At 39.8% G+C, this 12778-nt stretch overlaps 1 long non-coding RNA gene across 2 annotated transcripts; it reads left to right on the top strand.

Moving 5' to 3' along the window:
* Window positions 1-553: 553 nt before the first annotated feature.
* LOC124700176 lies at window positions 554-12247 on the top strand. Of its 2 annotated transcripts, XR_007001667.1 has the most exons (9): window positions 554-2499; window positions 2636-4386; window positions 4761-4901; window positions 5016-5080; window positions 5866-5971; window positions 6988-7185; window positions 8488-8581; window positions 10798-10889; window positions 11877-12247. It is a non-coding gene; the product is annotated as an uncharacterized LOC124700176 (long non-coding RNA). The 2 variants fall into 2 exon arrangements; XR_007001666.1 differs by lacking the exon at window positions 8488-8581 and having other exon boundaries at window positions 5016-5971.
* The last annotated feature ends 531 nt before the right edge of the window (window positions 12248-12778 follow it).

Below are 12778 nucleotides of genomic sequence, written 5' to 3'. Positions count from 1 at the left end.
CATTTGAGGTATAATCTTGTTCCACAATTGTTACCTAGGATTATCTTTGGAGAAAAAAATGTTATCTTTGAAAACAAGAACTACCTACCCCTTTTTATCAATATTGTGAAACTTGTTGGATCAATAGGGCTGCTAGCTACTTCTGTTGATAGAACATTCAGATTGCTTGGCTACTCAAAGTTGGTTAATAATATATATGGTTTTTTGAACTACCATACATTGCTCAGTCTAGCAAGCATGAGTAATGGCCTTCAGCTAAACGTTCCAGCAAATCAAGCTGGTGTAGGGAGTAGAGAAAGCTTGTACGGAAGATGGAAATCCATTTCAATCATTCATAACTTCTCATGTGCATAGACAGTAGTAGATGTATATGAAATAGATGTGCTCACTATTTGCATTCTTTGCTTCCAGTTATGCATAGCCTGCAGTGCTGAAACCATGGAGAAAAAGACGGTGACTTCCGGCCATCCCAGAACACCTGCCCATCGGTGACGTCCCTGACAAGCTGCTGCCGTTCACCTCCCCAACAAGCTACTAATGGTGAGCTTCATCTTCCCCTCCCACATCTGTTCTTCTTGCTAAAAATGGATTTTCCTGTTCGGTTGATTGTGTAGGCAGTAGCTTGGGTGTGCACCTATGCAATAGATGGAAATCCCTTTCAGTAGGTATAATGTGATGTGCGCATAGGCAGGTCCATACTTGCATATTTTCCACGAAACATCTTAGATCATAAGATATGGATTTGTGCTTGTATCGGTTTTCTTTAATTTGATCAAACAGATATTGCTTTGTCTCATGGAAAAGTACGGGGTGGCATCAAATCTTCTTCAGTTACAAGGCTGACATGTATATATGGATGGATTTAGAGCAGTGCTCTGTTTTTCTATTTTATGTTTCCCTTCATGTTGTAGTCTTGTCCAATCAGCTTTGACGGCATTTTCTACACCTCCTTGTATGTTGCACAGGTCATCATTTTTCTGGGTTCAGTGCATTTTGATTTGTAGGTTTTAGTTTTTACATCTGTTTAGTTGGTGTTCATCCCAATATACTTGAGCATATGGTCAATTGATTATTAAATTTTTAGGTTGGAATATGTTTTCTTATTCTAGAACAATTTGCCACTCATGTATCTTGTAATTTACTTTCTTACATCAGTGAAGTATTTGAGGTATAATCTTGCCGCACCATTCTTCCCTTGAATTATCTTTTGAGAAAGAGATGTTATCTTTGAAAACAAGACGTACCTACCCCTTTTCATCAGTATTGTGCAACTTGTTGGATCTATAGGTGTACCTTTCCTATTATTGAAAGTCTTCTTCCTACAGTATATAAGTGCACTTTCTAGTTGAATGGCGAGAGGTACTTCATGTGTTTGAAATTTTAGGATTTCAAAAAATCCATCTCTATTTTGACATAATCATTTATGGCTCACACCAACTCTTTTGGATGCAAGAGGAACATGATTGAAAATATAAAAATAATCTAATGTATGAATCAAGACATGTACTGCAGGTCAATCAAGTGGCATTTGTTGTTTTAGTTGTCACTGGCATTTGAATATGTGTTTCTAACGACCTTGTTTGCCTCTTAGTTTTTGTATTACCCACTTATGTAACTACTACTTGTTTTATCCACCGGTTTTACATATTTGGAGTTCAGATTGGTTAGTGCCAGCTATAGCCTATAATTTGAGGAAATATTGACCTTGTTATCTGTCTACTAGCCATGCCTCCTGTAGACTGTAGCAAAGATTGGTTACTAGCCATGCTTCCTGTAGATTTAGGATCTGCTGCTGTGCATTTGATCTTATAGAAAATATTTAAGATCTTGTTAAGTAGTTATCTCTCAATGGAATTTTCGGTACTGATCTTGACATTCAGGTGTACGGCCAGATCCTTACTTATTTGTTGTTTTGTTTCATGTGAGCATAATTGCAGCTCTAGCTGTTCACTTTGCAGCAACTTCTAATATCCAAATGAGGAATAATAGCTGAAACTTTTGAACACACTAGTTGATTCCCTCTGTTATAAATAAATCATCAAACTTTGTTATGCTAATATTGGCATTCTCTGGCTATGTTTTCTTTAACATGATAAATGAATGACCGAACTAAAATTATGTTGGTTGTTGATCCATGTATTCTCAGTTTCTTTGTATATATTGCGCCTAGCTCTGTTGGGGTATGGAATACAAAGTTCAACTACTATTTAGCATACCAAACTCTGAACCGTCTATGAAATGCACAAGAAATCATTAAACTGAATATTTGTATTGACTCTACTGCATTCTTTTTTGGGCATGGGCAAAATGGACGGGTCGGTCTAATCGGTGGAGATAATGTGCAAGTTCTCAGAGCAGCACGCCCGCTGGTCCCGTACCTCCTCCGCCGCCAACGTTGTTGCTGTCAAGGTCCTGTTTCTCCCAGAGCTGATGTTGCCGACGGCCACGTTCTCGGGCTCATGCTGACGGTGACGGCCACCTCCCCAGCAAGCTGCTCCTGTGAGCTCTCTTTCCTCCTCCTATCATATTCTTGCAAAAAAAAGTTTCCTTTTGCATGGGCAGTAGAGAAAGTGTGCATTTATTGGTAGATGGAAATCCATTTCACTAAATCAAAGCCTCTCATTCGTATATGAAGGTCCATCTGCATGGGATGCATCAAGGTGGCCAGGTGGCTGGCAATTTTGAGTATGGTCCAGTGGGTAGCATCGATGCGGAGCAGCGGAAGTCCTCCTTTGTCCGTGTGTAGCAGCAGGATGGTAGCAAGGTGCTCAGGTCGCAGCCTTCATCCAAGAAGAAACAGAAAAAGTTATATCCCTCTCTCCGTCTTGCTTAAATTCATTCTTCTCTCTTTCCGTAAGCACAATTTGAGTGGAACACACACACCAATTGAAAATCAGATTGATTGTTGTGTTTGGTTGCCGGCAAGTAGGACATCCGGTGGGATGGCGTTCTGAAGATGTTGACGGGCAGATGTTGGCTCCTCATTCTGAATTCTTTTCTCGAAAAGAACAAACAAACTTCTTTTTAATTTATAATTCTGAATGTTGAATGCTGATTGAGGGTGTGCTGCAACTCGATACTGGATAGTTTACCCTAGTTTGGTATGTATAATGGTGCTTTTAACTATGTTTTGCTGTAACCTGGAGTTAGTCTTGTATTTCTTAATTTGCCTGGTAAGGATATATAGCAGTAGCATTAACAACAATCCAATTTCTGCATGTCATGTCTATGTTAATTACTACTGTGTTGTAGCAAGTCAAAGCGGCCTAGTTATATTCTGTTGTATGCCTGCACATCTATTAGTTGTTATTGCTACAAGCTTCTGAAGTACTATTTGTAAATCAAGAAGAAATATTGAGGATCAGCTCGTAGTCGACCTTTATATTGTTACTTTGGTTGCATACATAAATGGCCCAGCCTTAACATCAAACCTTAGTACATGAATGGCATGCATACTGATGGGAAGGTGATTGCCGGACAACTTGCTTGATTAATTATGCATGCTCTATTTTTTATCTTATATTTTGCCTCACATATTGTTCTACATTTCTTCCTTGATAAATATTTAGAACATTGATAAGTTGTTATCTCTCAACGGAATTTTTGCTACTGGTTGGACTGCCTGTATCGATTATTTTGTTAAAAAGATTACATCTTGACATTTAGGTGGACACTTAGATCCTTATTTATTTTTTTATTTTGTTTCATGGGAGCACAATTGCAGCTCTAGTTGTTCATGTTCTATGCACACGTGCAGGACCTCCTAATATCCCAGTGAGGAATAATAGCTGAAACTTTTTTTTATGCTTCTTATTCTAATTTTTTAAGCTTCTGAAACTTTTGAACACACTAGTTGGTTCATTCTGCTATAAATAAATCATGAAACATTAGTATGCTAACATTTGTAACATTCTCTGGCTATGTCTTCTTTAACATACTAAATGATTGACCGGACTAAAATTATGTTGGTTGCTGATCCATGTATTCCTGGTCTCTTTGTATATATTGCGGCTAACAATGTTGTGCTACGGAGTACAAAGTTCAACTATTATTTATTAGAACAAACTCTGAACCGTCTATGAAATGCACAAGAAATCTTGCGAAAAATGTTTCCTTTTGCATAGGCAGTAGAGAAAGTGTGCACGTATTGGTAGATGAAAATTCATTTCACTAAAGCAAAGCCTCTTGTTTGGATATGCAGGTCCATGTTTGCTGCACAATCTGCATGGCATGCATCAAGGCGGCCAGGTGGCCGTCAATTTCTAGCAGGGTCCAGAGGGTAACATGGATGCGGAGCAGCAGGCGTCCTCCTTTATCCGTGTGTACCAGCTTGCCAGTAGCGAGGTACTCAGGTCACAGCCTTAATCCTAGAAGAAACGGGAAAAGGTATACCGGTCTCTCCCTCTTGGTTAAATTTATTATTCTCTCTCTTCATGATAACAATTTGTGTCAAACACACGCATTAGTTAAAAATCAGATTGATTGTTGTGTTTGCTTGCCGGCAAGTAGGATGGCCGGTCTGATGGTGTTATGAAGATGTTGACCAGCTGACTCTGGCTCCTAAATCTAAATTCTTTTATCAAAGAGAAGAAACAAACTTATTTTTAAATTATAATGCTGAATGTTGAATTCTGATTGTGGTGTGCTTCTAGCCTGCAACTCCAGACTAGATAGTTTACTGCAGTTTGGTCTGTAGAACGGTGCTTTTAACTCTGTTTTGCTGTAACGTGGAGTTAGTCTTGTATTTCTTGATTTGCCAGGTGAGGTATATAGCAAGAGCATTAACAACATATCCAGTTTCTGCACATCATATCTATGTAATTACTATGCTGTAGCGACCTTGTTATATTCTACCGTATGCCTGCACATCGATTTAGCTTCTATTTCTACAAGCTTTTGAGGTACTATTTCTAAATCATTATTTTGTTACTTTGGTTGCATACAAAAATGACTCGGTATTAACAACATATTGTGGTACATGAATGCCATCCCTACTGATGGGATGGTGATGGCAGAGTGAACCAACATATTGTAGCGAGATGCTCAGGTTGCAGCCTTCATACAAGAAGAAACAGAAAAAGTTATATCCCTCTCTCTGTCTTGCTTAAATTCATTATTCTCTCTTTTCGTAAGCACAACTTGAGTGAAACACACTCTCACACACACACACCAATTCAAAATCAGACTGATTGTTGTGTTTGGTTGCCGGCAAGTAGGACGTCCGGTCGGATAGCGTTCTGAAGATGTTGACCGGCTGCCGCAGGCTCCTCATTCTGAATTCTTTTCTCGAAAAGAACAAACAAACTTCTTTTTAATTTATAATTCTGAATGTTAAATGCTGATTGAGGGTGTGCTGCAACTCGAGACTGGATAGCTTACCATAGTTTGGTATGTAGAATGGTGCTTTTAACTTCGTTTTGCTGTAACCTGGAGTTAGTCTTGTATTTCTTGATTTGCCTGGTATGGGTATATAGCAGAAGCATTAACAAGAATTCAGTTTCTGCATGTCATGTCTTTGTTAATTACTAGTATGTTGTAGCAAGTCAAAAGCGGCCTTGTTATATTCTTCTGTATGCCTGCACATCGATCTAGTTGTTATTGCTACAAGCTTTTGAGGTACTATTTGTAATTCAAGAAGAACTGCTGGGGATCAGCTCGTAGTCAACCTTTATATTCTTACTTTGGTCGCATACATAAATGGCTCAGTCCTAACATCAAACCGTGGTACATGAATGGCATACTGATGGGAAGGTGTGGCAGGACAAGTTGCTTGATTAATTATGCATGCTCTGTTTTTTTTTCTACCCTATATTTTGCCTCACACATTGTTCTACATTTTTATTTTAGTTTACTGAAATTATGCAGGGAGCCACAATTGTCTAGCGAGGCTTGGTGGTGCGCCGCAGGGGTCGTGCGATGTCCGTGGGGAGCAGCTTGGTCACTGTCATCATCTGAGAAGAGCTCAAAGAAGGTATCCCGTTGGAAAATCATGCTAGTTCCCAGGTCTGATCCAATGTGTAAATTTATCCAATGTGTAAATTTATGTTTCCTAACCTAACACAAGATAATTCTGGAATTCACTTTGTAGTGATGTTCCATTAACTTGGAACGAGATTGTTATGTTGATGTATACTTTCAAGAATTATATTATGAAGCTCGCCATCTGTTTGGATCATTTTTTCAGCCAAGCGTTGATTCATATAGGAAAGTTTTGTTATGAGGCATGTACTTATTTTTCAGCCAAGCGTTGATTCATATAGTATTTTCTTGCTTTGTAAAGATTTTGACGTCTTTAACACAAGATAATTCTGGAATTCACTTTGTAGTGATGTTCCATTAACTTGGAACGAGATTGTTATGTTGATGTATACTTTCAAGAATTATATTATGAAGCTCGCCATCTGTTTGGATCATTTTTCAGCCAAGCGTTGATTCATATAGGAAAGTTTTGTTATGAGGCATGTACTTATTCTTCACTTTTTTCATTATTGTGTTGTAACCATAGCTGTGGAGAAAGGTTAATTATATGCTATGAGGCAACTATGATTTAATCTTCTGCCCCCGATATGATTGAAAAAAATCTCTTCTTTGTTGAGCCTCCGGAGGAGGAGGCATGGAAAAATATCTTCTTTGTTAAAACTTATTTGTGTTAGCATGTCTTGTTTTATATAAAAAATAATCCTGTTGCACCTGAGAGTGTGCAATTTAGTTTAGCTGGGGCAGGCACATGTGCTCTGTACTCTCTTGTATTATTGTTAACTACTAAATTTGAACATAAACCTTTGATGTTAGATATTCTCGTAAAGTTGTATTGCTCGCAAGGTGTGTTAGTCTTCTGCTACTTAATAGATCCTTGGTCAATGTGTTACTAATATTTGGATACCAAATATCTGAAAATGCTAGTGAAGTAATGAACCTAAGATTGATTGTTCATTCTGCATTTTATAGCGTCTCTGAGTTTTTGTTAACTCCGTGTTGATCTCACAGCTGAAGAACATGTTGCAAACACTGAGCCAATTAAAAGTCATCATCGATGGGATGCAGACAGTGGCAAAGTCCCAGAAAGACACATATTGAGTCAAAACGGTTCTGATGATTGTAAGGATATTTTTCTGACTACATGAAGCCGTTCTTTTGGCAGCTCTGATTCAACAGAAAGTGGAGATTCTCCAAACGAGCGGATTGGTGAGTCCTTAATTTTTACTGCTCCTTTAATTACCAAGTTGGTTTTCTTTGTTTTTGTCTTGCATTACCACCATCTCAGAAACCTGCAACAGTTTCCGTGAAAGTCGAACGATTTGTACAACCATTTACTGTGAGAGCTGGGCACGAGCTTCTTAGCAAATCTTGATCTGTTTGTAGCTTTTGGCTTGATCATATCGAGACCAATTATGTGTCTTTGTTTTTCACAACTTTGGACTGTTGTCTTTACTTCCTTTGTTAGCGTATCATCCTGTTGCCAAAGCATATAGTATTCTTCTCACTTATCTCTCTTTACAATAAAGGTTGTTTGCAAGTTTATGTATTTTTGACACGAATTTTTTTGTATCATTATCTTGTCAGGATATTAAACTCTTCTCATTTGATCCCTGCAGCTCAGGTTGCAAGCGGGGCGGGTTGCGGTTAACTGCTACAGAGCGACGCGGGATTGTGTTAGGATTGCGGGTCGTTCGCACCTTGCCGCAACAAACCGCTATAAGTAGCGCGGGACACTCCTTAATCCCGCGTCATCCCGCATTAGTCCGCGTAGACTGCTATAGCTAGCTAGCTGATCGATCCCAACTTCGCAAGTAGCTAGCTGCCTGGAATGAAAACGCAAAGCAGCAGAAATACGTCTAGTATCAAATGACATACAGGACTACAGGAGTCTAGCTGATCCTTGGAGATCTGTGGGTCACATACCTTGATTTGCAGCTGCAGTGATTTCTGAAGATGGCAGAGATCCTTTGTTCTTGGAGATCCTTTGTATGTCCCGATTGCAGAGATCCTTTGTAGGTCCAGATGTGGAGATGACGGCGGCGCCGCCGTCGGCCACTCCATCAAGAACTGCGAGCGGGGGCGCCGATGTCAATTGAGGAACTGTGAGCTGGGGCGCCGATCTGGATGGAGGAACTGCGAGCGGCGGCGCTGATGTAGGTCCTGATGTGGAGATGGCGGCCGCGCCGCCGTCAACCTCTCCATCAGGAATTGCGAGAGAGAGCCTGCGGAGGGAGGGCGGTGGGAAGAGGAGGTCGGGGCATCGACGGAGGTCGGGGCATCGTCCAATCTTTCTTGGTCAACGAGGGTGAGGACTAGGGAGCGTTCGCGTCTGGACGAGGGGTCTTGCGGGTTATGCAGTTTTGCGGTTTTCTAGCGGGCCAGGCGGGATGACCGCTTTGTCTCGCGAGTAGGTTTGCGGGCTGTTTAGCGGCGCCGCGTGGGCTTTTTTTGCGGGGCGGCCCAGCGGCGTGGCGGGATATCCCGCCCCGCTTGCAACCTGACCTGCAGCTAGTGTTCTCATCATCAACCACTGTCTACGTTTGGCCCAAGGAAGATCCCTGGACAGAGGATTTCCATGATGAACCATTAGGGATGAACAAAGGTAGTACATGCCTGTCAATACCTACTATAGAGCGATAACTCTTGTTAAAGCATGATTTTCTCCTGAATTGTTCTTCCAGTTCTCCCAATTTTTTAAACTTGACAGGCTGCTAAATAGCACCAGTTGGTGTCCTAGCTTGGACCGTTGATTAAGTTGTATTAGTGTTTTCTAAACTAGCTGGCATGATTGTCATGGTCGGAGCCAAATGATGCATGGCTTTATTCATCAGGATGAGTTGATGACTGCTTGATAAGAGAATGATGATGACCATTGTATTTCCTTTCCTGAAATATTATCCCCCAACAGATCAAGTTTCAAAATGAAGTTTGATATTTCTTAAGAAGTTATCATGATTTAATAATCTTCTTTGATATTAACATGGATAGAAACATACATGTTATTACAGCCGATAAATCACCTTTTATTTCCTGAAACATTCTAAAGAGGCAAAGATGGACCATTAGTGTTCCTGTCAACTCAATGTTTTTTATTTATGTGACTAGCACATCATATGTATTTCCTCTAGTGTTTTTTTTTTCATTTTCTTTTCAGGTTTCATATATATCTAGGAGATACATGTGTTACGTCTACTAGGAAGTTGATGTTTGCTGAACTCTTGTTTTGGGTAAAATCTGGAGAAGCTTGGGGTTCTAAGATTTTGCTGATGATTTCGGTCTCATATTGGGGGATGCATAAAAACTTGATTATCTTTTCTTAGGGTTAGGTCGATGTGACTTCATGTTTAATTATATCATTAAAACATTATTTAGGGGATCTGTGTTGAACTGTATTCCTAGGGCTAATTTGCAAGGACCAAGAAATTTCGTAGACCCCCCTTCTTAATTACTACATGTGCCAATTGTTTCACATACATTAGAGAAGAGAGAGAAAAAAGAAAACGTGCATTGAGATAGATGACAAGAAATTAGAAAGGCCTTGTAATCTCTAACAATTTTAAAAAAGCGCTCATGCCTTATAATCCCTAACATAGGATGTAAGCTACATTATGAGACATGTGATGATTGTTAACTGATCAGTAATCATCGTTTCATGATAAAAGAAAAAGTGCAATCACCAAGCATAGTTATATGAACTTAAAAATTTGCAAATGAATGCGACTTAATTTATGGATACTTCCATGATGATTAGGTAGGTTTTGTGAATTCTGTTGCTGCTGTAACTCTGTGGTTGCAATCTTCCCCGCCGCATATAAAATCATTCAAAAATGTTTATCACAATCTATATTGAGTTTCATGTTACATTTGAGTTGTTACTTGAACCGATTCTGAAGGTAGTAGATGGTTTTCCTTATTGCCCAGTGGTAGTAGATGTGGCTTCTGCTGTTTGGCCTTCCAGCACTTGTGCCGCCGGTCCGGGGTCAGGTTAGGGGAAGGGCTGGGATGAATGCCGTCTGCAGCAGCTCTGCCTCCGCCAAGTCGCGTCATCGATTGGAGCAGCAAGTTGTTGCAGCTGAGTGATTTAGGCTGAGATTATTCTGTCACTCCTAATCTGCATGTGCATTGTCTGCAGACGGGCGTTTCCTCTCTTACACGTGGTTGCTCTGACCGCATCTATCATCTTATTTTTCCCTGTTCGTTGTCAGTGTATTATCAACCTTTGGTTTGGTATTGTCTACTGTGTGTGTTACAAGTAAAGATGACTGAAAACATTGGAGTTGAGTAGTTAACTTAAATGTGCAAGTTCATAGTTCGTACAACATGTGTGCCTCCAACTGCATGCCATTTTTCAACTTGCAGCTGAGTGTTTGGTTTTGGTACCCTGATGTTTGAGCTTTCTTTCTCTTTTGGTAAATTGGGGTGTTGCGTTGAGGATATCTTGTGATCTTATAGATTTGTGCTTTAGACTAATGTAGGGAGTAGAATGCACATATATGTTTGAGTAACCAGAATGTGCCTTTATAAATTTGCGTAGCTGCAGTTGCTTAATTCTGGATGTGTGCTTGTTGAGGGAATCTAGTACTATTAAGAATACAAATCTGTGTTTTGGACTAGTCCTGGATGATTGGAGATTTAATTGCCATCATAAGCATCCAGTCTGCAGTCACTAAGAGTATCTTGACCATATATATGTTTGCAGTTGCCAGAGAAATTGGTCGATTACAATACCTTTATTTTGGCCATATGATGGACTTCAATTGGTTTTCCTAGAAACTGCTTGGAACTAAGTATTAATCATCATTGTTCTTGTGGTGGCAGGGAATGTCTACCTGTTGGCAACATAGAGCGGCTGGAGCTGGGAGAAGGGAGCAATGCCGCCAGCTGGGAGAAGGGATCGTCTGTAATTTGGGGTTAGTTATTTTTCTTTTGTTTTGTTACGTCAGTTCTTTTCCTTAACAGTTTGCTCACCGGAATTGGCCAATAATATCCATTCTATTGCTTGTATTATTGCAAAAATCTGTTTCATTTTCCCTGTTAATGTGTACACAGTGAAGAAAACATCACCAAGTTTTCCACATTTGAGGTAGCTCTCTAGTTGTTGGACTGCGATTTATATCCACACTAGCTGAGACTGCTCCCCAATGGTACAGATAATATGAAAAAGTGTGTATAATACGATAATGCATAGTTTTCGTTGGTAAAAACCTTTAGTTCTCTTGCTGATGGAAACAATTTATCTTGTGCAAAAAATCCTCTGTTAATAAGTATAATTCACCTTTTTGGAAGTAGCACTTCGAAGGAAAGCCGCACATTTAGTTACCATTGCAAACAACCAAAGTGAGATTCGGAACGATGGACGGAAACAGTTATTAGATAAAACAAGTAATCAGCGGAGAAAGTTAAGATTCATCCATTTGGGTCTATTGAGATCATAATGGGAACTAGGTAGTAATTAGACAATCCTAAGCCCCTACTACATGCTTTTCTAGATCATACTATGCCTATGGTACTTTGTAGTTTGACAAGATTATGTGCTAGATGTGAACTTTGGACTATCAATGTTGCTTGATATTATTCATTGTTGGATTAGGAACATGTGAAACTTAGCTATTCCTTTTCTTTGGCTATAACAATGTCTTTAAAAAATAGCTCTTAGAGTTTATTTGTACCTCTCTAGAGGGGTACATACATAATAACAACTACTGTAGGAACATGAAAACGTAGATAAGTACAGCGTTGCACTTTCTGTTTGTGGAAACTACTATATGTCCCTATTCTTACTTGACAGTACGTTTATCTCATGTCGAATATTCTTTTGCGCCCCTACATTTTGATGTCTGGCCTAGCCTAGTAAATCTCATTTGTGTAACAGTTTCTTGTAGTTTGTTGTCATGCAGGTGATGGATGGCCGAGCTTTGTCCAACCAACCAGTGCTAGTTGGTCATGACGCTGGAGTGGTACGCGGGTAAGAGATTAGCATGATGCTCGGTCATGAAGGGGAGAACAGGAGGAAGGAGTGAGCTATGGCCGCCTGATCCAACATGCTTTGTTTGTTCAATGCTTTCACTGATGTTGAAGTATGTGGGTTGGTTAGGTACTAGTGATTTGAAGGTGAAATGCTGCAATGGGTCGCCATTTGTTTGGCCTAGAATCAGTGTTGTTTTTATTTGTTTCACAGTTTGTTAGCTCTGTTTTGCCGGTGATGTGTAGCTGCATGCTGCACGTTTTTGTTGCCATTTGTTACTTGAGAATCTGGGCTGTCTACATATGTGTGTTTGCTGTTAGCCTTGCTTTCGTGATGTTTGACAGTGATGCACGTTATTATTTGATGTTGTTATCGGAATGCACAATGATAGTACAGGTCATGGCAAAAATTTGAAATTTTATTGCTTAACTAGCTACACAGTTTTGCATGCGAGAGTAGAAAAGTAATCTAGATAAACATCTACAACTACACCTAGTTATCCATGGTGTGTGTGCAGGCACACTATGTTCAGCTGGAAATTTGAAACCAATGTGGAGCTAGGCCATCATGGTGTGCCTTACAGGATCCATAGGATCAAGTAATGATTGTAGTACTATGAGATATTGTTCCATCTCAACTTGCCATCCAAAATCAACAACACCTTCTTTTCCCATGTAAGCGATGAGATAATCCGTGCTCCTTGTTGCATGTTTGCTTCTCATCCCATTATGCTACCATCAGCTTCTCCTGCTATCCATTTCTGCATTTGGGCAGTTTCCTTGGAATACGAAACAGGATTAAGATTACCCAAGGAAGAAACGGGTCTGCCTATCT

The sequence above is a fragment of the Lolium rigidum genome, chromosome 1 (genome assembly GCF_022539505.1).
Source record: "Lolium rigidum isolate FL_2022 chromosome 1, APGP_CSIRO_Lrig_0.1, whole genome shotgun sequence".
In the NCBI taxonomy this organism is placed as follows: domain Eukaryota; kingdom Viridiplantae; phylum Streptophyta; class Magnoliopsida; order Poales; family Poaceae; genus Lolium; species Lolium rigidum.
This window is presented reverse-complemented; position numbering and strand designations above follow the sequence as displayed.